At 40.8% G+C, this 27,632-nt stretch overlaps 1 pseudogene; it reads left to right on the top strand.

Moving 5' to 3' along the window:
- The first annotated feature begins 13,484 nt into the window (after positions 1–13,484).
- Atp5po-ps1 (ATP synthase peripheral stalk subunit OSCP, pseudogene 1) lies at positions 13,485–14,119 on the top strand (annotated as a pseudogene).
- Positions 14,120–27,632: the final 13,513 nt, after the last annotated feature.

Here is a 27,632-nt window from a genome sequence, read left to right as displayed (position 1 = left end):
CTGCAAGTAGACTTCACCAATAGCCTTTCATAGGCTCAGAAGTGGTGCTAAGCCTCAACTTCTTTGCAAGACCCCTTCGGTCCTGGGTCATTAATTGCAACGGAGGCCCTATTTTCACCAGTGACCTTCCCTGACTTTTTACAGTGCCAAGCGTTAGCTGTTCTCCATGATGCCTTTAAAACCAGTACCACCTGGGTGATTGTTACACATTGCCAAGTCCAGCTGCAGCCCTATGTCCTCATTTTTAATTGCTGAATGGATTGGTAGGATTAACATAGTGAAAATGGCCATCTTACCGAAAACAATCTACAGATTTAATGCAAACCTCATCAAAATTTCAACTCAATTCTTCACAGACATGGCAAGAACAATTCTCAACTTTATATGGAAAAAAATCCAGGATAGCAAAAACAATTCTCAACAATAAAAGATCTTTGGGGAGAAATCACCATCCCTAACCTCAAGCTGTACTACAAAGCAATAGTGATAAAGACCACATGGTATTGGTACTGAGACAGATAGGTTGATCAATGGAATAGAATTGAAGACCCAGAAATACACCTACATACCCATGGGCACTTGATGTTTGACAAAGAAGCCAAAACCATAAAGTGGAATAAAAGAAGGCATCTTTAATAAATGGTTCTAGTCTGACAGGATGTCTTCGTGCAGAAGAAGGCAAATTGATCCATATTTTTCTCCTTGTACAAAGCACAAATACAAGTGGATCAAGGACCTCAACATAACGGGGAAAGGGAATAACATTTGACATGTAAATAAGAAATAGCCAATTTAATAAAGATGGAAAAAAACACCAGATTCATTGAATCTAATAGAAGCAAAAGTGGGAAAGAGCCTTGCTCTCACTGGCCCTGGGGAGAATCTCTTGAACAGAACACCAATGATTCAGGCTGAATAATTGATAAATGGGACCTCATGAAACTGAAAAGCTTCTGTAAGACAAAAGACACAGTCGGTAGGACAAATCAGCAACCTACGGATCAGGAAACGTATCTTCATTAACACTAATTCAATAGAGGGCTAATATCTAAAATATATAAAGAGTTCAAGAAGTTAACCTTCAAACCACCCAAATAACCAAATTAAAAAAATGGGATGCAGAACTAGACAGAGAATTCACAACAGAAGAATTTCAATGGCGGAGAAGCACTTAAAGAAATAGTCAAAGCCCTTAGTCATCAGGGAAATGCAAATCAAAACAGCCCTGAGATTCCACCGGAGACCAATCAGAATGGCTAAGATAAAAAATTCATGTGACACCATATGCTGGCAAGGGTGTGGAGAAAGAGGAGCACTCCTTCATTGATGGTGGGATTGCAAACTGCTGCAATCACTCTGGAAACCAATCTGGAAGTTACTCAGAAAATTGGGAAAATTTCTACTTGAAGATCCAGTCATACCAATCCTGGGCATCACCATACCTCAATGACAAGTGCTCCATTATGTTGCTTATTTGTGATAGCCAGAAGCTGGAAACAACCCAGATGCCCCTCAGTGGAACAATGGACACAGAAAATGTGGCTCATTTACACAATGGAATATTATTCAGCTACTAAAATCCAATGTTCTTCGTGAAAAATTACATTTATTTATTTGTTCGTGTGCACTCATGTCATCCCACACATATGAAGGCCAGAGGACAACTTTTAGGAGTTAGTTCTCTCCTCCCATCCTGTGGGTCCTGAGTATCAAATTCACATTGTCAACTCTCATTGTCACATTGTGCCTTTACCTGCTGAGCTCTGTAGTCAGAATCTCATGTTCTTCAAAGTAGAACTCATAATAGTCAAGCGATGATACCAACAGACAAGTCCATACACCAGGGAGTGGATAAAGAATGCATGATACATGTAGAATGAATGAAATCATGTCATCTGAGACAACCCAATGGAAACAGAGATCATCATGCTAAATGAAATAAGCCAGGCATAGGAAGACAAGCATCACACAGTACCACTCAGCTATGGAATCTATAAAAGTTAATACAATGATAAAGCATGTGCATCTCAAACAGCTTGAAGAATGTAGTTCGAATGCTTTTGTGATACTCAAGATAAATGTTTGAGGAGACAGACATATTGGACCCAACTTAAGTATCAACATTGTGTGCTTGCATTAAAACATAACATAGGATCTCTTAAATATGTATACTTTTAATTTCTATGTGTAAGGTAAGAAAAGATGACTAAGAGGGACCCCACGTAGGCAGAAGGACTCATGAGCCACAAAAGAAGTGATAAAGGTATTTTTCTAGTTTCAACTCAGTCATAATTTTTCCTTTTTTTGTGGTAGGTAGGTGAATAAAAATGTAATTACCAGGGTGAAAACTGTAAGTGGAGCTTCACTGCTTCAGAAAGGCTTTTTTTGGGGGTAACTATACTATTCATTGAGAGGTATAGAGAGTTTGAGACTGAGTAAATTTCACTGGCTTCTTTAAAGTAGCTATGTGATGCTTTTATTAGTGAGTTAGTTAGAATAAAACAATCTTAATGAATAAAAAGATAAAATCAAAAAAAAAACCAGCCTAGTTTTTGTATATTGCTTTATATCCTTCAATTTAGCTCTTTCTTTTTTTTTTGTTGTTGTTGTTGGATTTCTGGGATCCTCTATATAATCTTGTCTCTGAATAAAACCTCCTTTACCTTTGTCCAATATGCACATCATCATTATTACTATTATTATTATTGTTATTGTTGTTGCCTTATTGCTTTGTCTATGACAGTTATTACAATGCAGAGTAGAACAGTGAAACTTGGACCTCAATTTTGAGGAATTCATGGCCACTGCCAGTACCTCTGCTCTCCAACAATCACTCATGGAGCTCCAGTCAAAGAAGAGGGTAAATAAGGACACCCATATATCAGGGCTCACATCTTATTAAAGCACCCAGAAAACAACCAGTTCCAAAAGCTTTTCAAGTGTGCCCTCTACTGGAATGGTGGAGAAACCTTGACCTTATAGGCCAGGTGCTCTAACACAGGGTGAAATCAAAGGTGACCAGAATTAAGCTGGGCTTCTGATTCACAAACTTCCTTTCCAGAGTCTGGTTATAGAATTTGCTCAGCTCTTCAAATCAGACCTGCACTTCCAGTGCGTGGTAACTGGAACTTTCCAAGAGGCAAGTGAAGACTATCTGGTTGGCTTTTTTGAAGATACCAAATTTGTGTATTATCTATACAAAGGTGTAATAACATGCTCAAGGATTTCCAGCTGGCTTGCTACAAACTTGGAGATCATGCTTAAAGATGTATAGTGAGGGCAGGAGATATGGCTCAGTGGTTAAGAATACTGACTGCTTTTCTAGAGTTCCTGAGTCCCAGCAACCACATGGTGGCTTACGACCATTTGTAATGATATCTGATGCATCTTCTGGTGTGTCTGAAGACAGAAACAGTATAGTCATAGTAATAAATGAATAAATGAGTAAATAAATATTAAAAAGAATCCACAGCAAACATATACTACAGAGAAATAGTAATAAAAACCACATGGTATTGTTATAAAAACAGACAGGCTGACCAATGGAATCAAATGAAAACCCAGAAACAGACCAAAATACCCATGAACACTTGATTTCTGACAAAGAAGCTAAAATCATACAATCAACAACTGGTGCTGGTCTAACTGGATATCTGCATGTAGAGGAATGCAAATAGATCCATATTTAATGTCTTGCACAAAACTCAAGTCCATGTGGAAGAAAAACCTCAACATAAAACCAGAAACATTTAATCTAATAGAAGAAGAGGGGAATAGCTTTGAACATATTAGTACAGGAGACAATTTCCCAAACAGAACACTAACAGCTCAGGCACTAAGATCAACAATTAATTAATGGGACCTCATGAAACTGAAAAGCTTTTGTAAGGCCAAGGACACTGTCAAAAGGACAAAATAGCCTACAGATTGGGACAGGTTCTTCACCAACCCTCCATCTGACAGAGGACTAATATCCAAAATATATAAAGAATTGAAGAAGGTAAATGCCAAGAGTCCAGATATCCCAATTTTAAAAATGGGGTACAGAGCTAAATAGAGAATTCTTAACAGATGACTCTCTAATCGCTGAGAAGCACTTAAAGATTCAATGTCTTTAGTTATCATGAAAATGAAATCAAAACAACCGAGATTTTATCTTACACCAATCAGAATGTCTAAGATTAATACTCAAGCAACAGCACATGCTAGTGAGGATGTGGAGCAAGGGTAACACTCTTCCACTGCATTACAGTGCAAACTTGTACAACCACTTTGGAAATGAATTTGGCAGTTCATCAAAAATTTTAGAATAGTTCTACTTCAAGACCCAGCTAAACTCTAAATCACTGCTTCTGAAGTAGAAGTTTTTATATCTGTCAGGCGATGCAGGCTCACATGTTGTTTTGTTGAAGCAAGACCATGGGAGGACATGTGATGTTTGGAGAAAGTATAAATAGGACTCAATGGACAGTGATGGGTGCTTATATACCTCAGTTTGCAATGCTTCTTTGGTCTTGAATCTTTGTCTTCACTGATCTTCACTTTATTCATTGAGAGAGGCACAGCAGAAAACTTCTCCTGGCATCCTGGTCACTCCTGCTGACTGGCGTGGATTTGGTGGAGGCCTTGCTGTTTCTGCTGGATCATGCTGCTGCTGCTAATTCATTTCTGGTATCCTGATACTACTGAACTGGACTGCTGGTATCCTGAGATTGGAATCACCTCAAAGAAATACGTCTAAACAGGTCCACATCTCCTTGTCCTGTTTGCCATTTTTTCTCCCCAGAAGTGTGTGTGTGTGTGGGGGGGGGGTGTGAAGCATTTGAGAACTTTTTATTAAAAGTAGGCTTGTGGAAACGGTGGCACAGATCTTCCTGGTTGCTGCCACCGCAGAGAGCTCGTGGGCAGCACCCCGCGAGCAAACTTGAGCCTTGGGATCACAGGTAAGACCAACTTTTCTGCTGCAAGAGACCTGCCTGGTGAACTTGGGACACACAGAGGCAGAATTCCTCTAGGACCGGGCACATACTGTGTTTATCAGGAGTCACACACCCGCAGATCCCGGCCCACAGCAGCTCTCTGCTCCCAGACCCCGTGGGAGAGAGACCTCACCGCCTGGTCAGGTGGGCAATCCTGAGGCTGCAGAGAGGAAGAGACCACCAACACTGCCCACCCCTGCCCACATCCCTGGCCCAAGAGGAAACTGTATAAGGCCTCTGGGTTCCCGTGGGGGAGGGCCCAGTAGCGGCAGGACCCCTGCTGCCTGAGACACCGCCGGAACCTGAAGGAACAGACCGGATAAACAGTTCTCTGCACCCAAATCCCGTGAGAGGGAGAGCTAAACCTTCAGAGAGGCAGACACGCCTGAAACCAGAAGAGACTGCACTCTGCATACACATCTCAGACGCCAGAGGAAAACACCAAACGCCATCTGGAACCCTGGTGCACTGAAGCTCCTGGAAACGGCGGAACATATCTTCCTGGTTGCTACCGCCGCAGAGAGCTCGCACGAACTTGAGCCTCGGGACCACAGGTAAGACCAACTTTTCTGCTGCAAGTGACCTGCCTGGTGAACTCAAGACACAGGCCACAGGAACAGCTGAAGACCTGTAGAGAGGAAAAACTACACGCCCGAAAGCAGAACACTCTGTCCCCATAACTGGCTGAAAGAAAACAGGAAAACAGGTCTACAGCACTCCTGACACACAGGCTTATAGGACAGTCTAGCCACTGTCAGAAATAGCAGAACAAAGTAACACTAGAGATAATCTGATGGCGAGAGGCAAGCGCAGGAACCCAAGCAACAGAAACCAAGACTACATGGCATCATCGGAGCCCAATTCTCCCACCAAAATAAACATGGAATATCCAAACACACCAGAAAAGCAAGATCTAGTTTCAAAATCATATTTGATCATGATGCTGGAGGACTTCAAGAAAGACGTGAAGAACTCCCTTAGGAGAACAAGTAGAAGCCTACAGAGAGGAATCGCAAAAATCCCTGAAAGAATTCCAGGAAATCATAAATAAACAAGTAGAAGCCCATAGAGAGGAGTCACAAAAATCCCTGAAAGAATTCCAGGAAATCATAAATAATCAAGTAGAAGCCCATAGAGAGGAGTCACAAAAATCCCTGAAAGAATTCCAGGAAAACTCAATCAAATAGTTGAAGGAATTAAAAATGGAAATAGAAGCAATCAAGAAAGAACACATGGAAACAACCCTGGATATAGAAAACCAAAAGAAGAGACAAGGAGCTGTAGATACGAGCTTCACCAACAGAATACAAGAGATGGAAGAGAGAATCTCAGGAGCAGAAGATTCCATAGAAATCATTGACTCAACTGTCAAAGATAATGTAAAGCAGAAAAAGCTACTGGTCCAAAACATACAGGAAATCCAGGACTCAATGAGAAGATCAAACCTAAGGATAATAGGTATAGAAGAGAGTGAAGACTCCCAGCTCAAAGGACCAGTAAATATCTTCAACAAAATCATAGAAGAAAACTCCCCTAACCTAAAAAAAGAGATACCCATAGGCATACAAGAAGCCTACAGAACTCCAAATAGATTGGACCAGAAAAGAAACACCTCCCGTCACATAATAGTCAAAACACCAAGCGCACAAAATAAAGAAAGAATACTAAAAGCAGTAAGGGAAAAAGGTCAAGTAACATATAAAGGTAGACCTAACAGAATCACACCAGACTTTTCGCCAGAAACTATGAAGGCCAGAAGATCCTGGACTGATGTCATACAGACCCTAAGAGAACAAAAATGCCAGCCCAGGTTACTGTATCCTGCAAAATTCTCAATTAACATAGATGAAGAAACCAAGATATTCCATGACAAAACCAAATTTACACAATATCTTTCTACAAATCCAGCACTACAAAGGATAATAAATGGTAAAGCCCAACATAAGGAGGCAAGCTATACCCTAGAAGAAGCAAGAAACTAATCGTCTTGGCAACAAAACAAAGAGAAGAAAAGCACACAAACATAACCTCACATCCAAATATGAATATAACAGGAAGCAATAATCACTATTCCTTAATATCTCTCAACATCAATGGCCTCAACTCCCCAATAAAAAGACATAGATTAACAAACTGGATACGCAACGAGGACCCTGCATTCTGCTGCCTACAGGAAACACACCTCAGAGACAAAGACAGACACTACCTCAGAGTGAAAGGCTGGAAAACAACTTTCCAAGCAAATGGTCAGAAGAAGCAAGCTGGAGTAGCCATTCCAATATCAAATAAAATCAATTTTCAACTAAAAGTCATCAAAAAAGATAAGGAAGGACACTTCATAGTCATCAAAGGAAAAATCCACCAAGATGAACTCTCAATCCTAAATATCTATGCCCCAAATACAAGGGCACCTACATACGTAAAAGAAACCTTACTAAAGCTCAAAACACACATTGCACCTCACACAATAATAGTGGGAGATTTCAACACCCCACTCTCATCAATGGACAGATCATGGAAACAGAAATTAAACAGAGATGTAGACAGACTAAGAGAAGTCATAAGCCAAATGGACTTAACAGATATTTATAGAACACTCTATCCTAAAGCAAAAGGATATACCTTCTTCTCAACTCCTCATGGTACTTTTTCCAAAATTGACCATATAATTGGTCAAAAAACGGGCCTCAACAGGTACAGAAAGAGAAATAATCCCATGCGTGCTATCGAACCACCACGGCCTAAAACTGGTCTTCAATAACAATAAGGGAAGAATGCCCACATATACATGGAAACTGAACAATGCTGTACTCAATGATAACCTGGTCAAGGAAGAAATAAAGAAAGAAATTAAAGACTTTTTAGAATTTAATGAAAATGAAGGTACAACATTCTCAAACTTATGGGACACAATGAAAGCTGTGCCAAGAGGAAAACTCATAGCTCTGAGTGCCTGCAGAAAGAAACAGGAAAGAGCATATGTCAGCAGCTTGACAGCACACCTAAAAGATCTAGAACAAAAAGAAGCAAATACACCCAGGAGGAGTAGAAGGCAGGAAATAATCAAACTCAGAGCTGAAATCAACCAAGTAGAAACAAAAAGGACCATAGAAAGAATCAACAGAACCAAGAGTTGGTTCTTTGAGAAAATCAACAAGATCGATAAACCCTTAGCCAGACTAATGAGAGGACACAGAGAGTGTGTCCAAATTAACAAAATCAGAAATGAAAAGGGAGACATAACTACAGATTCAGCGGAAATTCAAAAAATCATCAGATCTTACTATAAAAGCCTATATTCAACAAAACTTGAAAATCTACAGGAAATGGACAATTTCCTAGACAGATACCAGGTACCGAAGTTAAATCAGGAACAGATAAACCAGTTAAACAACCCCATAACTCCTAAGGAAATAGAAGCAGTCATTAAAGGTCTCCCAACCAAAAAGAGCCCAGGTCCAGACGGGTTTAGTGCAGAATTCTATCAGACCTGCATAGAAGACCTCATACCAATATTATCCAAACTATTCCACAAAATTGAAACAGATAGAGCACTACCGAATTCCTTCTATGAAGCCACAATTACTCTTATACCTAAACCACACAAAGACCCAACAAAGAAAGAGAACTTCAGACCAATTTCCCTTATGAATATCGACGCAAAAATACTCAATAAAATTCTGGCAAACCGAATCCAAGAGCACATCAAAACAATCATCCACCATGATCAAGTAGGCTTCATCCCAGGCATGCAGGGATGGTTTAATATACGGAAAACCATCAATGTGATCCATTATATAAACAAACTGAAAGAACAAAACCACATGATCATTTCATTAGATGCTGAGAAAGCATTTGACAAAATTCAACACCCGTTCATCATAAAAGTCCTGGACAGAATAGGAATTCAAGGCCCATACCTAAACATAGTAAAAGCCATATACAGCAAACCAGTCACTAACATTAAACTGAATGGAGAGAAACTTGAAGCAATCCCACTAAAATCAGGGACTAGACAAGGCTGCCCACTCTCTCCCTACTTATTCAATATAGTTCTTGAAGTTCTAGCCAGAGCAATCAGACAACAAAAGGAGGTCAAGGGGATACAGATGGGAAAAGAAGAAGTCAAAATATCACTATTTGCAGATGATATGATAGTATATTTAAGTGATCCCAAAAGTTCCACCAGAGAACTACTAAAGCTGATAAACAACTTCAGCAACGTGGCTGGGTATAAAATTAACTCAAATAAATCAGTAGCCTTCCTCTACACAAAAGAAAAACAAACCGAGAAAGAAATTAGGGAAACGACACCCTTCATAATAGACCCAAACAATAAAAAGTACCTCCGTGTGACTTTAACCAAGCAAGTAAAAGATTTGTACAATAAGAACTTCAAGACACTGAAGAAAGAAATTGAAGAAGACCTCAGAAGATGGAAAGATCTCCCATGCTCATGGATTGGCAGGATTAATATAGTAAAAATGGCCATTTTACCAAAAGCGATCTACAGATTCAATGCAATCCCCATCAAAATACCAATCCAATTCTTCAAAAAGTTAGACAGAACAATTTGCAAATTCATCTGGAATAACAAAAAACCCAGGATAGCTAAAACTATCCTCAACAATAAAAGGACTTCAGGGGGAATCACTCTCCCTGAACTCAAGCAGTATTACAGAGCAATAGTGATAAAAACTGCATGGTATTGGTACAGAGACAGACAGATAGACCAATGGAACAGAATTGAAGACCCAGAAATGAATCCACACACCTATGGTCACTTGATTTTTGACAAAGGAGCCAAAACCATCCAATGGAAAAAAGACTGCATTTTCAGCAAATGGTGCTGGTTCAACTGGAGGTCAACATGTAGAAGAATGCAGATCGATCCATGCTTATCAACCTGTACAAAGCTTAAGTCCAAATGGATCAAGGACCTCCACATCAAACCAGACACACTCAAACTAATAGAAGAAAAACTAGGGAAGCATCTGGAACACATGGGCACTGGAAAAAATTTCCTGAACAAAACACCAATGGCTTATGCTCTAAGATCAAGAATCGACAAATGGGATCTCATAAAACTGCAAAGCTTCTGTAAGGGAAAGGACACTGTGGTTAGGACAAAACGGCAACTAACAGATTGGGAAAAGATCTTTACCAATCCTACAACAGATAGAGGCCTTATATCCAAAATATACAAAGAACTCAAGAAGTTAGACCGCAGGGAGACAAATAACCCTATTAAAAATGGGGTTCAGAGCTAAACAAACAATTCACAGATGAGGAATGCCGAATGGCTGAGAAACACCTAAAGAAATGTTCAACATCTTTAGTCATAAGGGAAATGCAAATCAAAACAACCCTGAGATTTCACCTCACACCAGTGAGAATGGCTAAGATCAAAAACTCAGGTGACAGCAAATGCTGGTGAGGATGCGGAGAAAGAGGAACACTCCTCCATTGTTGGGGTGTTGCAGACTGGTACAACCATTCTGGAAATCAGTCTGGAGGTTCCTCAGAAAATTGGACATTGAACTGCCTGAGGATCCAGCTATACCTCTCTTGGGCATATACCCAAAAATGCCCCAACATACAAAAAAGACACGTGCTCCACTATGTTCATTGCAGCCTTATTTATAATAGCCAGAAGCTGGAAAGAACCCAGATGCCCTTCAACAGAGGAATGGATACAGAAAATGTCGTACATCTACACAATGGAATATTACTCAGCTATCAAAAACAATGACTTTATGAAATTCGTGGGCAAATGGTTGGAACTGGAAAATATCATCCTGAGTGAGCTAACCCAATCACAGAAAGACATACATGGTATGCACTCATTGGTAAGTGGCTATTAGCCGAAATGCTTGAATTACCCTAGATGCCTAGAACAAATGAAACTTAAGACGGATGATTAAAATGTGAATGCTTCACTCCTTCTTTAAAATGGGAACAAGAATACCCCTAGCAGGGAAGAGAGAGGCAAAGGTTAAAACAGCTACTGAAGGAACACCCATTCAGAGCCTGCCCCACATGTGGCCCATACATATACAGCCATCCAATTAGACAAGATGGCTGAAGCAAAGAAGTTCAGACCGACAGGAGCCGGATGTAGATCGCTCCTGAGGGACACAGCCAGAATACAGTAAATACAGAGGCGAATGCCAGCAGGAAACCACTGAACTGAGAACGGGACCCCAGTTGAAGGAATCAGAGAAAGAACTGGAAGAGCTTGAAGGGGCTCGAGACCCCATATGTACAACAATGCCAACCAACCAGAGCTCCCAGGGACTAAGCCACTACCTAAAGACTATCCATGGACTGACCCTGGACTCTGACCTCATAGGTAGCAATGAATATCCTAGTAAGAGCACCAGTGGAAGGGGAAGCCCTGGATCCTGCTAAGACTGAACCCCCAGTGAACTAGACTGTTGGGGGGAGGGCGGCAATGGGGGGAGGGTTGGGAGGGGAACACCCATAAGGAAGGGGAGGGGGGAGGGGGATGTTTGCCCGGAAACCCGGAAAGGGAATAACACTCAAAATGTATATAAGAAATACTCAAGTTAATAAAAAAAAAAGTAGGCTTAAAAATCTAAGCCCACAACCACTCCTGGCATTTATGCAAAGATGTTCCACCATATCACAAGGAAACTTCCTCAACTATGTTCATAGCAGCTTTATCCATAAGAGCCAGAAACCGGAAGCAATCTAGGTGTCGTGCAATGGAAGACTGGATGAAGGAAATGTGGTTCATTTACACAATAAATTTCTTCTCAGCTATTCAAAGCAACGATATCGTGAGAGTTTTAGGCAAATGGATGAACTAGAAAATATCCTGAGAGAGATAAACCAGGTCCCGAAAGACGCAGAAAGTATGTAGTCACTTATAAGTAAATATTAGCCATTAAGTACAGGATTACCGTGCTACAGTTCAAAGAAGCTAAGTGGCAAGGAGGGCCCAAGAAAGGAGGCTTGAATCTCATTCAAAAGATGAAATAAAATAGACATCGGAAGTGGTTGGAAGGAGGGAACTAGGTGAGAGAGAGAGAGAGAGAGAGAGAGAGAGAGAGAGAGAGAGAGCGCAGAGGGGAATGAGTAGGGGTGGGGAACAGGTGTGGAGACAGGACGGATTGAGGGCAAGGTGAGAGGGCTGGGAGAGAGAATAGAAATTTGTAGGAGGACATCTCCGGGATTCGCCAGAGACCTGGGATGGGAGAAGCTCCCCAGAGTCTTTAACGGTGATCCTAGCTGAGACTCCTAGCAGCTGGGGGATATAGAGCCTGAATTAGCTACCTCCTGTAGTCAGGCGGAGTTCTAGTGGGAGGAGGGAGACACTAATTCACCCACAAAACCTTCGACCCCCAATTTTATCATGTCTTTCAGATGTGTAGGGATAAAGATGGACCAGAGATTGAGAGAACGGCTATACAATGACTGGGTCAACTTGAGACCCATCCCATGTGAGAGAGCCAACCTCTAACACTAGTCTATTGATGAGTCTCTACTATTCATACAGGCAGGAGCCTCGCATAACTGTCTTCTGAGTGGCTTCATCTAGCACCTGATGGAAACAGATGCAGAGACCCACAGCCAAGATTAGGGAGAGCCCACAGATTCTTATGAAAGAGTCGGAGGAAGGATTGAGGAAGCCAGAATCATGGACACCAAGAATATCTACAGAATAAACTAACTTGGGTCCATGGGGTCTCACAGAGACTGAACCACTAACCAGAGAGTATGAAAGGGATGGATCTGCTCCCTATACATAGGTAGCAGATGTGCCGATTAGTCTTCACGTGGGTTCCCTAACATTTGTAGCGGGGGCTGTCTCGAACTCTGCTGCCTGCCTTTAGACCCCATTCCCCTAGCTGGGCTGTCTTGTCTTGCTAAAGAGGGAGAGCACTCTGTCCTGCTGTGAGTTGATATGCTGGGGGGTGGGAGGGGCAGCTGTCACTAACACAGGGTTTCTCCTTTTCTGGGAAATGAGAAACGAGGGGAGGGGTCATGAGGGTGGGACTGGGAGGGGAGGAGGGGGGGGATGCAATCAAGATGTAAAGTGAATAAATAAATTAATGAAAAAAAGAATCCACAGCAAAGGGAATAATTTCATTTTCATAACAGAAATGCCTAAAACGTTACCCCATGTTCTTCCTATTATTAATAATTCTGGATGATAAACATTTCCTTTGGCAGGATTGAAAGGTACCTATAAGTATATGATGGCAAGTGGAAAAATGGGGAACAGAAGTCAGATACTGGCAGTTTCTCTTCCTCCATTGTGTGCAAATTTTTAGTATAAAAGCAGTATGCAAAGCATAGATAGAAGTTAGAACACTGAATGAACCGAATTCAACAAGTCACCTTTATAATATTCTTAAATAAGCTTATTAAAAAGTTCTGGGAGTACATTTCCCAGAAAGCTGAGCAATCATGCGTGCGCGCGCTGGCATCACTGGTCTCTTCTCACTTGGGTTTGACCTACAGCCGCCTGGGGAAAAGATGGCCGCCCTAGCCACATCTGGGCTGTCCCAACAGATGCAGAGCTTCAGTACATCTGTGGTTAGGCCCTTTGACAAGCTTGTAAGGCTCTTGTTCAGGTCCACAGCATCGAAGGCAGCTATGCAACCGCCCTGTACTCTGCTGCATCTAAACAGAATAAGCTGGACCAGGTGGAAAGTTGCTGCGAATGGGGCAACTCCTGAAGGATCCCAAGGTGTCTCTTGCTGTTCTGAATCCCTACAATTAAGCCCTCCATCAAAGTGAAAAGCCTGCATGATATCACCACAAAGGAAAAATTCTCTCCGCTGAAGACCAACCTCATGAATTTACTTGCTGAAAATGGTTGCCTAGGCAACACTCAGGTCATCGTCTTTGCCTTTTCCACCATCATGAGTGTCCACTGTGGAGAAGTGCCATGCACAGTGATCACAGCATTTCCTTTAGATGAAGCTGTTCTCTCTGAATTAAAGACAGGGCTGAAGAGCTTCCTGAGACAAGGCCAAATACTGGAATTGGAGGTCAAGACTGGCCGTAAATCATGTTGGGAGATTGTCTGAATTGGGGAGAAGTATGTTGATTTGTCTGCAAAGAGCAAGATCCAGAAGCTCAGCAAGGCCATTCGGGAGATGCTCTGAGAAACTGTCATCTGTGTGAGTTTTTGTCCTTGGACCAACAATAAAATGCTTCCTGAACAGAGAAAAAAAAGTTCTGGAAAATGATGGCATTTCCTTTTTTAAAGAAAAATAAGCAAATTTCTTATTGATGGCAGTTAAATGGTATAGCATTTTTAATCCCATAGATTTCTGTCTATTCACAGTGCTATTTACTTATTTATTTATTTTGGAACAATGGGTTTATTGAGGTTTCTTAGAGAAGCAAGGGTGATTCAGATAGCTGTGCTGCTGAAAAACCTGTCCCAGCATGAATGATAAGTCATGAAGGCTGCATCATTGGATTATCTTGTGTAACTTACAGGCAGCTACACCTCTGAAGAGTCCCTTTCAGAGCAATTGTTTATTGCATACATCACTTTGGGGGAGGGAGGTCTCATGAGTCTTGTAAACTTTGTGTCCCTCCTGAGTCTTATACATTTCCTATGAGTTTCATTAGCCTCCTGAGTAAAAGGGAATATTTTCAGTCTGGGGCAGATAGTTGCCCCAAGGCCCCCTCTTTCTTTTGTTGGTTTTGTTTTTTGTTTTTCAAGATAGGGTTACTTTGTATAACAGTCTTGGCTTTGTGAACCAGGCTGGCCTTGAACTCAGAGAGAGCCACCTGTCACTGCCTCCCGAGAGCTGGGATTAAAAGCATGTTTCACCACACCCAGTCTTCTTTAAGGTTTTTAAGTGGTTGTATTTTAAGAGCCCTATAAATATTGCCTTCCCTATCTAGATTTTGGATAAATTAAAATAGAACAGCAAGTAAAAGAGGACAAGTTGTTACCATTATAATTGATAACGATTACATTCATCTGCCAATGGTTATACTGTGTGTATTACTGAGCACCCATCTCAGAGAGGATTACCCATCTCAGAGAGGATTAGCAATTTCAAATAGATGGAAGGCTTGTTCACTGGAGCAGCATCGTAGAGCTCTTTAGTGCATATGCCCTTTAAATCTTGGTAAATAACATTTTCTACCCTCAAATAATCTGAGCTCACAAATATAATTTGCATAGCTGTCTTCTTTAGTCCCTTATATAATACATCATTGTTCTCATTATAACACAAAGCCCATGAAAAACACGTAGTGGTCCTGGTGATTTTTTAGGTAGGTTGAGCTTAGGTGCACGGCAGCCACACAGATGCCAGGGCCTTACCCCAGTTCTCAACATTTGAGATCCCAGTCTGCCTCAACCACTGGCCTCAAACATGCCTTCTAGATGATGAATGAACAAATGGATATCTGTGCTTTATTGGCAGATCCACTTTTTCCCCTTTGTTTATTTTTTATTGATTATTTTATTTATTTACATTTCAAATGTCCCCTTTCCTGGTCTCCCCTCTGCAACTTTCCTATCCAATCCCCCACCCCTTTGCCTCTAAGAGGTACCCCCCCCCCCCGCACTCCTGCCTCACCCTTCTAGCATCTCCCTACACTGGGGCAACAAGCCTCCACAGGACCTCCTGCTGATGCCAGATAAGGCCATCCTCTGGTACATATGCAGCTGGAGCCCAGGACCTACCCATGGATGTTCTTTGTGTTGGTGGTTAGTCCCTGGGAGCTGTGGGGACTCCTGTTAATTGATACTGTTGTTCTTCCTATGGGGGTTGCAATCCCTTTCAGCTCCACCAGTCCTTCCCTGTCTCTTTCATTGGGGTCCCAGGGCTCAGTCCAATGGTTGACTGTAATTATCTGCATCTGTCTTAGTCAGGTGCTGGCAGAGCCTCTCAGGAGACAGCCATACTGGGCTCCTGTCTGTAAGCAGTTCTTGGCATCAGGAATAGTATTGAGGTTTGGTGTCTGCAGATGGGATGGATCTCAAGGTGGGGCTGTCTCTGGATGGCCTTTGCTTCAGGCTCTGTTCCATTTTTTGTCCCTGCGTTTCCTTTTGACAGTAACAATACAGGGTTAAACACTTTGAGATGGGTGAGTGGCCTCTTCTCTCAACTGGGGAGTGGTCACTTCAGGTTCATCTCCCCTCTGCTAATTACATATGCATAATTAGATATTACATATCCATAATTACAGCTAATGTCACTCCTATTGGGTCCTTGGAGCCTTAAGCATCCCTGGTGTCTGGGACTTTGTAGTGGTTCCCCCCACTGTTATTCACCTCTCCATTGCAACATATCTCTATTCATTCTTCTGGTCCTCTAGACTTTCCTCCTGTCTCTTCTCATTCCTGAACTTGCCCTCCTTCCCTTCCCACTCAGGAACCTCCTTCCCTTCCTCTCCCTCCAGTGATTATTTAGTTCCTCCTAAGCAGGCTTGAAGCATTCATATTTTGGCCTTCCTTCTTGTTAAGGTTTATATGGTTTATGGATTGTATCTTGGGTAATTTGAGCTTTTGGGCTGATATCCACTTATCAGTGAGTGCATACCATGTGTGTTTTTCTGTGATTGGGTTACCTCACTCAGGATGATATTTTCTAGTTGCATCCGTTTGCCTATGAATTTCATGAAGTCATTGTTTTTGATAGCTGAGTAGTATTCCGTTGTGTAGATGTACCACATTGTCTGCATCCATTCCTCTGTTGAAGGACATCTGGGTTCTTTCCAGCTTCTGGCTATTATAAATAAGGCTGCGATGAACATAGTGGAGCACGTGTCTTTGTTATATGTTGGAGCATCGTGTGGGTATATGCCCAGGAGAGGTCCTTGTGATAGGATGGACGGTCATTTGGGTATATATACCCAAGAGTGATACAGCTGGATCTTGAGGTAGATGGATTCTTAACTTTCTGAGGAACCACAATATTGGTTACCACGGTGGCTGTACAAGTTTGCACTCTTACAGCAAAGGAGGAGTGTTCTCTTTGCTCTACATTCTCACCAGCAAGAACCGTCACTGGTGTTTTTGACCTTAGCCATTCTGACAGGTGAAAGATGGAATCTCAAAGTAGTTTTGATTTCCCTGGTGGCTAAAGAAATGTCGAACATTTCCTTCAGTGTTTCTCAGTCATTTGCGACTGCTCTGTTGAGAATTCTGTTTAGGTCTGCATCCCATTTCTAATTGGGTTATTTGCTTTGGGTCATTTCGGTTGTTGATGTCTAGTTTCTTGGGTTCTCTATATGCTCTTGATATTAATCCTCTATCAGATGTATCATTGGTAAAAATATTTTCCCATTCTGTAGGCTTCTGCTTTGTCTGATTGACAGTGTTCTTTGCCTTGCAGAAGCTTTTCAATTTTATGAGGCCACATTTAGTGGCTGTTGTTCTTAGTGCCTATGCTATTGGTGTTCTATTCAGAAACTTACCTGCACTAATAATCCAAGGTTCTTCCCCACTTTCTTTTCCCTCAGGTTCAGTGTATCTGGTTTTATGTTGAGGTCTTTGATATACCCTGACTTGAGTTTCATGCAGAGTGATAACTATGGGTCTATTTGCATTACATGCATCTATTACATGTAGCAGTCTAATTTGACTAGTACCATTTGTTAAAGATGCTATCTTTTTTTTTCATTGTGTATTTCTAGCTTCTTCATAAAAAGAATCAGTTGTCTGTATATGTGTGGGTTTATGTCTGGGTCTTCAATTTTATTCCATTAATCAATATGTCTGTTTTACATAAATACCATGCCATTTTCATTACTATAGCTCTGGACTATAACTTGAAATCAGGAATAATGAGATCTTCAGTAGTTCTTTTATTGCTTAGGATTGGTTTAGCTATCCTGGGTTTTTTAATTTTCTATGTGGAGTTGAGAATTGTCATTTCAAGGTCTGCAAATAATTGTGTTGGAATTTTGATGGAGATTGACTGAATCTATCTGTAGATTACTTTTTGAAGGATGGACAGTTTTGCTATATCAATCCTATTGGTCCATGAGTATGGGGATCATTCCATCTTCATGTAACTTTTCAACTTCTGCCTTCAAAGACTTGAAGTTTTTTTTTTTTTTTGTTATACAAGTTTTTCACTTGCTCAGTTAGTGCTACTCCAAGATATTAATTTATATTATTTAAGATTATTGTGAAAGGTGTTGTTTCCATGATTTCTTTCTCAGCTTGTTTAGTATTTAGAGATAGGAAAGCTATTGATTTTTTTGTAGGTTAATTTTGTATCTACCTACTTTATTGAAAATGTTTATCAGCTTTAAGAGTTTCCTGGTGGGATTTTTTAGAGTCACTTATGTATATTATTCTATCATCTACAAATAATGATACTTTGATTTCTTTCACTCTGATTTTATAACTGAGTTGTCCTTTGAGCAAGCTTGTCTTTTAAATGTTGTATGGCTTCTGTACTGTTCCTGTAAGTTCGCTATTAAGATATACTAAGATGTTTTGAAAATGAAATAATTTGTTCTCTTCCTATCAAGTATGATGTTATCTGTGGAGTTCTGAAATGCTTTTCTCTCAGGCTAAAACAATGGCTCAGGGTATACAGGTGCTTGTGTTCAGACCTGAGGACCTCTGTTTGACTCCTTGATCTGACAAGGTGTCAGGGAGAACTGACACCTGTGAATTGCCCTCTGACCTTGCAAGCCTGTCCTCAGCTTCCTCATTCCCTCTCTCCCCTTCCTGCTTGCTCTTTCTCTGGTTTTTTCTCTCTTCACTCTCTCTCTTTCTCTATACCCTTCCCCCCTTTCTTTCTGAAGGAGGGTTTTTTGTTTGTTGACATGGAGAATGACATTGATTAGCTTTCTAATGCTGAGTCAGCTTTGTAGGGACATATAATTGCGTTGTTCTTATCCCACTATTTTCCTAGTTTACTTGTTAGTTCTATTCCCTCTTCCCTTTTCCTCTGGGAAGGAGGACCCCACACCCCCACCCCGGATACCAGCACATACTGGCATATCCAGTCACTGCAGGACTAGGCATATCCTCTCCTACTGAGGCCAGACAAGGCAGGTCAGATAGGATCTGCAGGCAGGCAACAGAGTCAGGAACAGACTGTGGAAGAGCTTTTAATCTTTCATCATTGAGTATAGTATTCACCATGACTTTTCATATGTTAAACCCAGTTATGTTAACATAGTCCCCTTATCTTTCTAGTTTGTTGAGTGTTAATATTTGAATAGGTGTTGAATTTTATCAAGTGATTTTTTTGTGACTCATTTGAGTTGGTCATATGTTTGTGTCCTTAATTTGTTAACATTGAACACACTTTTATTCTTTTTCACATACTTAAATATCCTTGCATTCCAGAAACAAATAGTACTTGAACATTACATATAATACTTTTAACATGCTACAGATTCAGTTTGTATGTATTTTTGAGAACTTTAGTGTCAGTGTTCACAACCTTCCATCTACCCTCCTTTTACACCCAGACCTTCCTCTTCCCTTCCTTCCTTATTTCCATTTGGTTTCTGTTTTATAATAGCATTTTTGGTTTCTAGTATTAGAACAATACCAGCTTTAGAAAGCAGGTTACAAAGCATTCTCTCAATTTGTTTAAAATAGTTTTTTTGACAAACATCTGAGAAAGATTAGTATTATCTCTTTTTAAAAATATTTAGTGGAAGGACAGTCAAGATGGCTCAGTGTGTAAGGTGGTTGCTTCCATGACTGACCTCTGCCTGCATGCATGTACACATGTACATATCCACATACCTTCATTGTCTTAGTTGATTGTTTCAAAGAGCCAACATTTGGTGTCACTTATTTTTTTTTGTATGCTGTGTTTCTTTTAAAAAATTATGAGACAACATTCTGAACAGAACACCAATAGCTCAGGCACTAAGATCAACAACTAAGAAATGGAAATCATAAAACTGAAAAGCTTCTGAAAGGAAAAGGATATCATTAAAAGGACAAAATGGTAACAAACATAATGAGAAAAGATCTTCACCAACCCTACATCTGACAGAGGGTGACATCCAAAACATATAAAGAACTAAAGAAACTGGACATCAGCAAACCAAATAATGCAATTAAAAAATGGGATACCATAAGAACAACAATGTCAACCAACCAGAGCTTCCAGGGACTAATCCACTACCTAAAGACTATACATGGACTGACCCTGTGCTCCAACCTCATAGGTAGCAATGAATAGCCTAGTAAGAGCACCAGTGGAAGGGGAAGCCCTTGATCCTGTTAAGACTGAACCCCCAGTGAACGGGATTGTTGGGGGGGTGGTAATGGGGGTGAATGGGGAGGGTAACACCCATATAAAAGGGGAGGGGGTAGGCTAGGAGGCTGATGGCCTGGAAACCCAGAAAGGGAATAACATTTGAAATGTAAATAAGAAATACCCAATTTAATAAAAATGGAAGAAAAAAATAAAAAAATGGGATACAGATCTAAACAGAGAATTTTCAACAGAGAAATCTCTAATAACCAAGAAGCACTTAAAGAAATGTTCAACATCCTTATTCATAAAGGAAATACAAATCAAAATGACTCTGAGATTCCATTTTACATATGTCAGAATGGCTAAGATCAGAGACTCAAGCAGTAGCTCGTGCTGTCAAGGATGACATTCCTCCATTGCTGGTGGGAGTGCAAACTTGTACAACTACTTTGGAAATCAATCTGGCAGTTTCTTAAAAACTTGGGAATATTTCTACCTTAAGACCCAGCTATACCACTTCTGGGTATATACCTAAAAGATGCTCCACCGTACCACAAAGACGCTTGCTCTACTATGTTCCTAGTAGCTTTATCCAAAATAGATAGAAATTGGAATCAAACTAGGTGTCCCTCAACCAAAGAATGGAAAAAGCAAACGTGGTACATTTACTCAATGAATTATTAATCCGCTATTAAAAAATGACATAATGAAACTTGCGGGCTAATGGATGGAACTTGAGAATATCACCCTGGGTGAGGCAACGCAGACGCAGAAAGATAACCGTGATATGTACTCACTTATAAGTGGATATTAGCCATAAAGATAGAGTAACTATGCTACAGTACACAGACCCAAAGAAACTAAGTGATGAGGAGGTCCCAAGGTGGGATGCTTGAATGTCACTGACAAGAGGAAATGGAATAACCATTGGGGGTGGGTGGAGGGAGGGGGCTGGGTGAGGGATGGGATAGGTATGGGAATAGGAGGGATCCTGTAGGGAGAAGATGGAGGGAGAGAGTACTGAGAGAGGTAATTGGAATGGTAGCGTACATCTCTGGGACTAGCTAGAAACCTAGGATAATGGAAACTCCCATTCAAAACTCCATTGTCTAGGTCTACAAGGGTGACCTTAGATAAGACTCCTAGCAATGGTGTATATGAAAGCTGAACTGGCTATCTCCTGACTCCCAATAGAGGGATTGGAACACCAACCTAGCTGCAGAATCTTTGACCCACAATTTGTCATATCTACAAGAAGCACAGAGGTAAAAGATAAAGCAGAAATTGAAGGAAGGGCCAAATAATGATTGGCTCAGCTTGAGACCCATGCCTCGAGAGTGCGCCTAACCCTGACACTGTTAATAATTTTCTGCTATACCTGTAGGCAGGAGGTTAGCATAACAGTCATCTGAGAGGCTTCACTTACCAACTGGTGGAAACTGATACAGAGACCCAGATCCAAACATTAAATGTTGCTTGGGAGGAATCCGATGTAAGAGGAGGAGGATGAGCTGAAGGAGCCAGATGGATCAAGGACACCACAGGAAAACATACAGAATCAATTAACCTGTGCCCATAGGGGTCACAGAGACTGAACTGCCTTACAGAGAACATGAGAAGGATGGACTTAAGCCCTCCTAAGAGCAGGAGCAGGAGCAGGAGCAGGAGCAGGAGCAGGAGCAGGAGCAGGAGCAGGAGCAGGAGCAGGAGCAGGAGCAGGAGCAGGAGCAGGAGCAGGAGCAGGAGCAGGAGCAGGAGCAGGAGCAGGAGCAGTTCTGAGCTGTTTTGTCTAGCCTTATTAGGAGAAGTTGCTCTATGCCAAAGGTTGATATCCATGGGAGGTCTCCCCTTTTCTGAGGAGAAAGGTAGGAGGACAGATGGAGGGAGGGTGGTGAAAGGGAGGGACTGAGAGGAGAGGAGGGAGAGGAAGTTGTGATTGGAGTATAAGGTAAATAAATAAATATATTAATAAAAATTATTTTTGAGAATTTCATATATGATACTGGTATTTACACTAGTTGCCTCTTTCCCGAACTTCTGTCATGTTACTCCCTCTGGCACCTTTTCAAAAATTTTGACTTTTCTTTATTTAATTATCATTGTTACATAAACAAGCAAATATGTAAATACAATCTATGATGTGGCAGGAACAGCAGGGCTGCCCCTATGTAAATGCTGGGAGTTGTACAGCTGCAAAAGCACCTTCTGCAGGAGGACCTAATTGAGGACTGCCTTAGAGATGAAGGATTGCAACTGCAAACAATGCCAGCCAAACAGGAACTGCTGTTTGGAAGAGATGCTTTCTTAGGACCAATAGGGGCATGGGTGGAGGGTCTTAAAGGAGCTTGCAGCAGTTCTCAAATGAGCTTGCTGCAGCGTTTCCCACTTGCTCCTGGGGTCTGTGTCATTGACTCTGGTGCCAACTCACCCCCAAGCCCCACGGGCTGGTAGGATCAGACAGAGGGCTGCCCCAGGCACAGGCAGCATAGCTGAATCTAGTTAGTGTTGCTTGCATGTATATGCTCTTAGGGCTGATCATTTGCATAACCAGCTGGGGAGATCATCTGGGGAACAATGGATCTCCATCTCTCAGAAGTCATTAATTGCCTGTACCTTTTATCTATGACTGGAGGCCTTGTGAGATTTTCCCCCAAGTATGTTGGCCTGTCAACTGGTGTTCAGGTCTTGTTTAGGCAGTCACATTGTTGAGATTTCCTGCTTGCAGCTTTCCTGTCAGGTGTAGAAGACATGATCTCACAGCAGACGTCCTGGTCCCCTCTCGCTTACTACCTTTCTGCCCATTTCCCACTATGTTCCTTAAGTCTTGGATGTACAGGTTGTATTATAGATATATCTATTGGGGCTGAGCACGACATGGTTAGTTATTATGTACATTTTGATGAGTTGTACATTTTGTAATGGTCTCCTTTTGCAAAAAAGAGTTTCTTTGCTAAATGATGAGAGATAAGATGATCTGTATGCATAAGGTTAAGTATTTAAGATGCAGTTAGAAATAAATTGGCATAATTCAGGCAAGTAGCTGCAGTAGGCTTTCTTTTAGGCTTCATGACCTCAACGGTGATGGGCTAGGCTTATAGTACTAAGCATGAATTTCCTCCTGTTGAGTAGGTTTTAAATCCAATCAAATAGCTGTTGGTTACCTCTGAGCCTTACGAGCCACTGTTACAGCTCTAGGGATATCTTAGGGTCACAGCTGGATAGGACTATTGCTTCCTTACCTTGGTACTGAAATTTAGTATTTTAGTAGTGTGAACACTAGTCCTCAGGGAGGAGGATTTCAAAGTCAAGTCTAGCTCGAGTTCTCTTGTCCTGTGTTTGATATGTGTATTGTCTTCAGCAGTAGGGACATACCTTCAAATTCTAGGAAACTAAAGGCAGCAGCAATTTTTAATACTATTTCGGAGGTCTCTTGGATTCCCTGACCAACAGCTTGAAAGGAGGTTTCTCGTGTCTCACTTGAGTTATTGTTAAATAGACTGTAGCATCACCCTAAGTGGTTTAACTTCACTTTGCGTGTGTTCGTGTAATGTTAGGTAAACATGAAATAATATCATTCCCTATGATGTTTTCAAACATCCTTATTGATTCTTTTATCTCTGCCCGTCCACAGTTAAAGTCCTCTCATGTTTTCTCTTTCCGCCGAAAAGCCCAGTGTCCTGCTATTCTCCTCTACAGAGTTGCTTCTAACTCCTCTTCCCATGGGCCCTTTTTACTTTCCTGGTATCACTGGTTAACTCAGATTGCATACTCACATATTGCCATGTCGAGTTTGAAACAAGGAACCACAAATAAGAGAGAACATGGAGTTTTTGTCTTTCTGGTTCTGGGTTGTATTCAGCGGACTTTCTAGTTCCTTCCTCTTATCCATACATTGCACTATTTAATTTTTCTTTACAGATGGATATTATTTTTATTGTATCATGTAAAATACTTTTACTATCCATTCACCAGTGGAAGGACAGTTAGGTGTTTTCACTTCCTAGCTACTCTGAATAGAGCAGCAGTGAGCCCGGCTGAGTCTGTGAAGTAAGACGCAATGTCCTTGGGACACTTGCTGAGGAGTGGTGTAATTAAGTCACACGTTAGACCTATTTTAATATTTCCAGAATTCTCAACATTGATTTTCAGAGTGTTTGCACATCCTTGGCAGTGTTTATTGTTAGTCATTTTTTTGTTCTTATTCATTCAGATTGGGTGAGATGCATTGTCAAAGTTTGTAAAATTTGCATTTCCCTAGAGTAGCTAAGAATGTTGAATACTTTATGAGGTTTTCCTTTTATTGTTATTTCTTCTTTCTTTCTTTCCTTCTTTCTTTCTTTCTTTCTTTCTTTCTTTCTTTCTTTCTTTCTCTCTCTCCTTCCTTCCTTCCTTCCTTCCTTCCTTCCTTCCTTCCTTCCTTCCTTCCTTCTTTCTTTCCTTCCTTCCTTCTTTCTTTCTTGACACTACTCAGACACATAGCCCAGTTTTAAATTGGGTCATTTGCTCTCTGGACTTTGTTTTTTGAGTTCTTTGTATATTTTGGATACAAATCATTTGTGAGAAGTACAGCTGGCAAAATTTTTCCCACTCTTTGAGCCTCTTCATTCAGCCAATTGTTTCCTTACCTATACAGAGATTTTTTTCATGTTGAGGCCACACTTGTCCTTAACAAGTTTTTGGACAAGTAGAGTACTTTTCATAAAGTCCTTTGGTATACCTATATCATAGAGGATGCTGCTTACATTTTCTTCTAGCAGCTTTAATGTTTCAGGTTACACATTGGTGTCTTTGATCCACTTATAGTTAGTTTTTGTGCAGGGTGATAGGGGTCTAATCTCATTCTTCTGCATCTAGTTTGCCAAGCATAGCTGATGATCAGTCTTTTCTCCACTGTATATTTTCCCTCTTTGTCAAATATCAGCTAAGTGTAATTATGAGTACTCATGATTGGGACTTCCATTTTATTCCATTGATTTACATGTTTGTATTTTGTGCCAGTACCATACAGCCTTTTAAAAAAATTTTTATTAGATATATTTCTTTATATACATTTCAAATGTTATTCCCCTTCCTGGTTTCCTGTTCATAAGCCACTATCCCCTCCCCTCCCCCTCTCCCATATGGGTATTACTCCCATACATCCCCCTTACTGCCTCCCCCATATTCCCTTGCACTGGGGGTCCAAGGGCTTCCCCTTCCACTGGTGCCCCAACAAGGCTATTCTCTGCTACATATGCAGTTGGAGCCCAGGGTCAGTCCATGTATAGTCTTTCGGTAGCGGTTTAGTCCCTGGAAGCTCTGGTTGGTTGGCATTGTTGTTCTTATGGGGCTGCAAGCTCCTTCAACTCTTTCAATACTTCCTCTAATCCCCCCCAAGGGGGTCCTGTTCTCAGTTCAGTGGTTTGCTGCTAGCATTGACCTCTGTATTGGGCATGCTCTGGATGTGTTTCTCAGGAGAGATCTATGTCTGGTCCCTTTCAACATGCATTTGTTTTAGATTCATCAATCTTATCTAGTTTTGGCAGCTGTATATATATGAGCCACATGTGAGACAGGCACTGAATGGGCGTTCCTTCAGTCTCTGTTCGAAACTTTGATTCCATATCCCCCCACCCCATGGATATTTTTCCCCTTTCAAGAAGGAGTGAGAGCATCCGCATTTTGGTCACCCTTCTTCTTGAGTTCCTGTGGTCTCTGGATTGCATGTTGGGTAATTCGAGCTTTTTGGCTAATATCCACTTATCAGTGAGCACATACCAAGTATGTTTTTCTGTGGTTGAGTAACCTCATTCCAGATGATATTTTCTAGTTCATTCCATTTGCTTATGAATCTCATGAAGTCATTGTTTTTGATGGCTGGGTAGTACTTCATTGTGTAGATGTACCACATTTTCTGTATCCATTCCTCTGTTGAAGGGCATCTGGGTTCTTTCCAGCTTCTGGCTATTATAAATAAGGATTGTATGAACATAGTGGAGCATGTGTCTTTGTTGTATGTTGGAGCATCTTTTGGGTATATGCCCAAGAGAGGTATAGCTGGGTCCTCAGGTAGTGGAATGTCCAATTTTCTGAGGAACCTCCAGACTGATTTCCAGAGAGGTTGTACCAGTTTGCAATCCCACCAACAATGGAGGCGTGTTCTTCTTTCTCCACATCCTTGCCAGCATCTGCTGTCCCCTGAGTTTTTGATCTTAGCCATTCTCACTGGTGTGAGGTGGAATCTCAGGGTTGTTTTGATTTGCATTTCCCTGATGACCAAGGATGTTGTTGATCATTTCTTTAGGAGCTTTTTGGCCATTCAATATTCCTCAGCTGAGAATGTTTTGTTTAGCTCTGTACCCCATTTTTAATAGGGTTACTTGGCTCTCTGGAGTCTACCTTCTTGAGTTCTTTGTATATTGTGGACATTAGCCGTCTATCAGATGTAGGATTGGTAAATATCTTTTCCCAATCTGTTGGTTGCCGTTTTGTCCTATGACAGTGTCTTTTATCTTACAGAAGCTTTGCAGTTTTATGAGGTCGCCTTTTTTTTTACTCCTAAAGATTTTTTATTTGTGCCAGTACCATACAGTTTTTTTTAAATATAGGTCTGTTTTATATATATATATATATATATATATATATATATATATATATATATATATATGTAATTTTTTTTAAATCACAAAGCTGTTTTGGATTTTATCTCAGGTGTTTTCTGCATCTAAGATGATCATGCAATTATTGTGTCTCTCTTTTTTAAGTTCTATTGTGTTTCTTAAAGACCAGTCTTTCTCTGTCAATCAGGTTGTCCTGGAACTTCCTCTGTAGTTTTCACTACTTTTGAATTTGTGATTATTTTGTCTCAACCTCCCAAATGCAAGAACTGTAGATATGTACCACCATACCAAGATCTCTATGATTTTTTATTCTCTACTTCATTTGTTCTTTTTAACTTTTACTTCCGTCTACTAGCATTAGGTTTATTTGATTTTTCTTTCCCTAACTTCTTAAGTTTAAATGTTAGGTTTTTGAATGAGATTAATAGAGCATTAATAAACACATTAACACACTTCTTCCTTAGTATTCATTATCTTCCCTGTGCCCAGTGTTTGATACATGGATTTTGCTTTTTTAGTCCATCAGTGGTATTTATTAATTTTCTTTTAATTTATTCTTTGGTTTACCTGTTTGTGAGTGTATATTTTATTGCTACAAATTTGCAGATTTTCTCTTTATTGATTTATGCTTTCATCCCATAGTGATTAAGGAAGACATTATGTTTATTGGTTTTCTTCAGTGCCAGGGATTCAGCTCACAGCTTTGTTTGTGCTAGGGAGTGTTCCACTAGAGAGCTGTAGCTCTCTATTATTAGAAATCTTTTGATAAGTAATTCTGAAGTCTATATCCTGAGAAGTTGTGCAACTGAGAAGAACATGTATGCTATTGGTGGTCAGGATGCTTTGTATGTGTGTCTCAGATGTTG

Source organism: Rattus norvegicus, chromosome 5 (assembly GCF_036323735.1).
Source record: "Rattus norvegicus strain BN/NHsdMcwi chromosome 5, GRCr8, whole genome shotgun sequence".
NCBI classification, from domain to species: domain Eukaryota; kingdom Metazoa; phylum Chordata; class Mammalia; order Rodentia; family Muridae; genus Rattus; species Rattus norvegicus.
The sequence above is the reverse complement of the archived record's forward strand: the minus strand, read 5'-3'. Positions and strand labels throughout refer to the sequence as shown.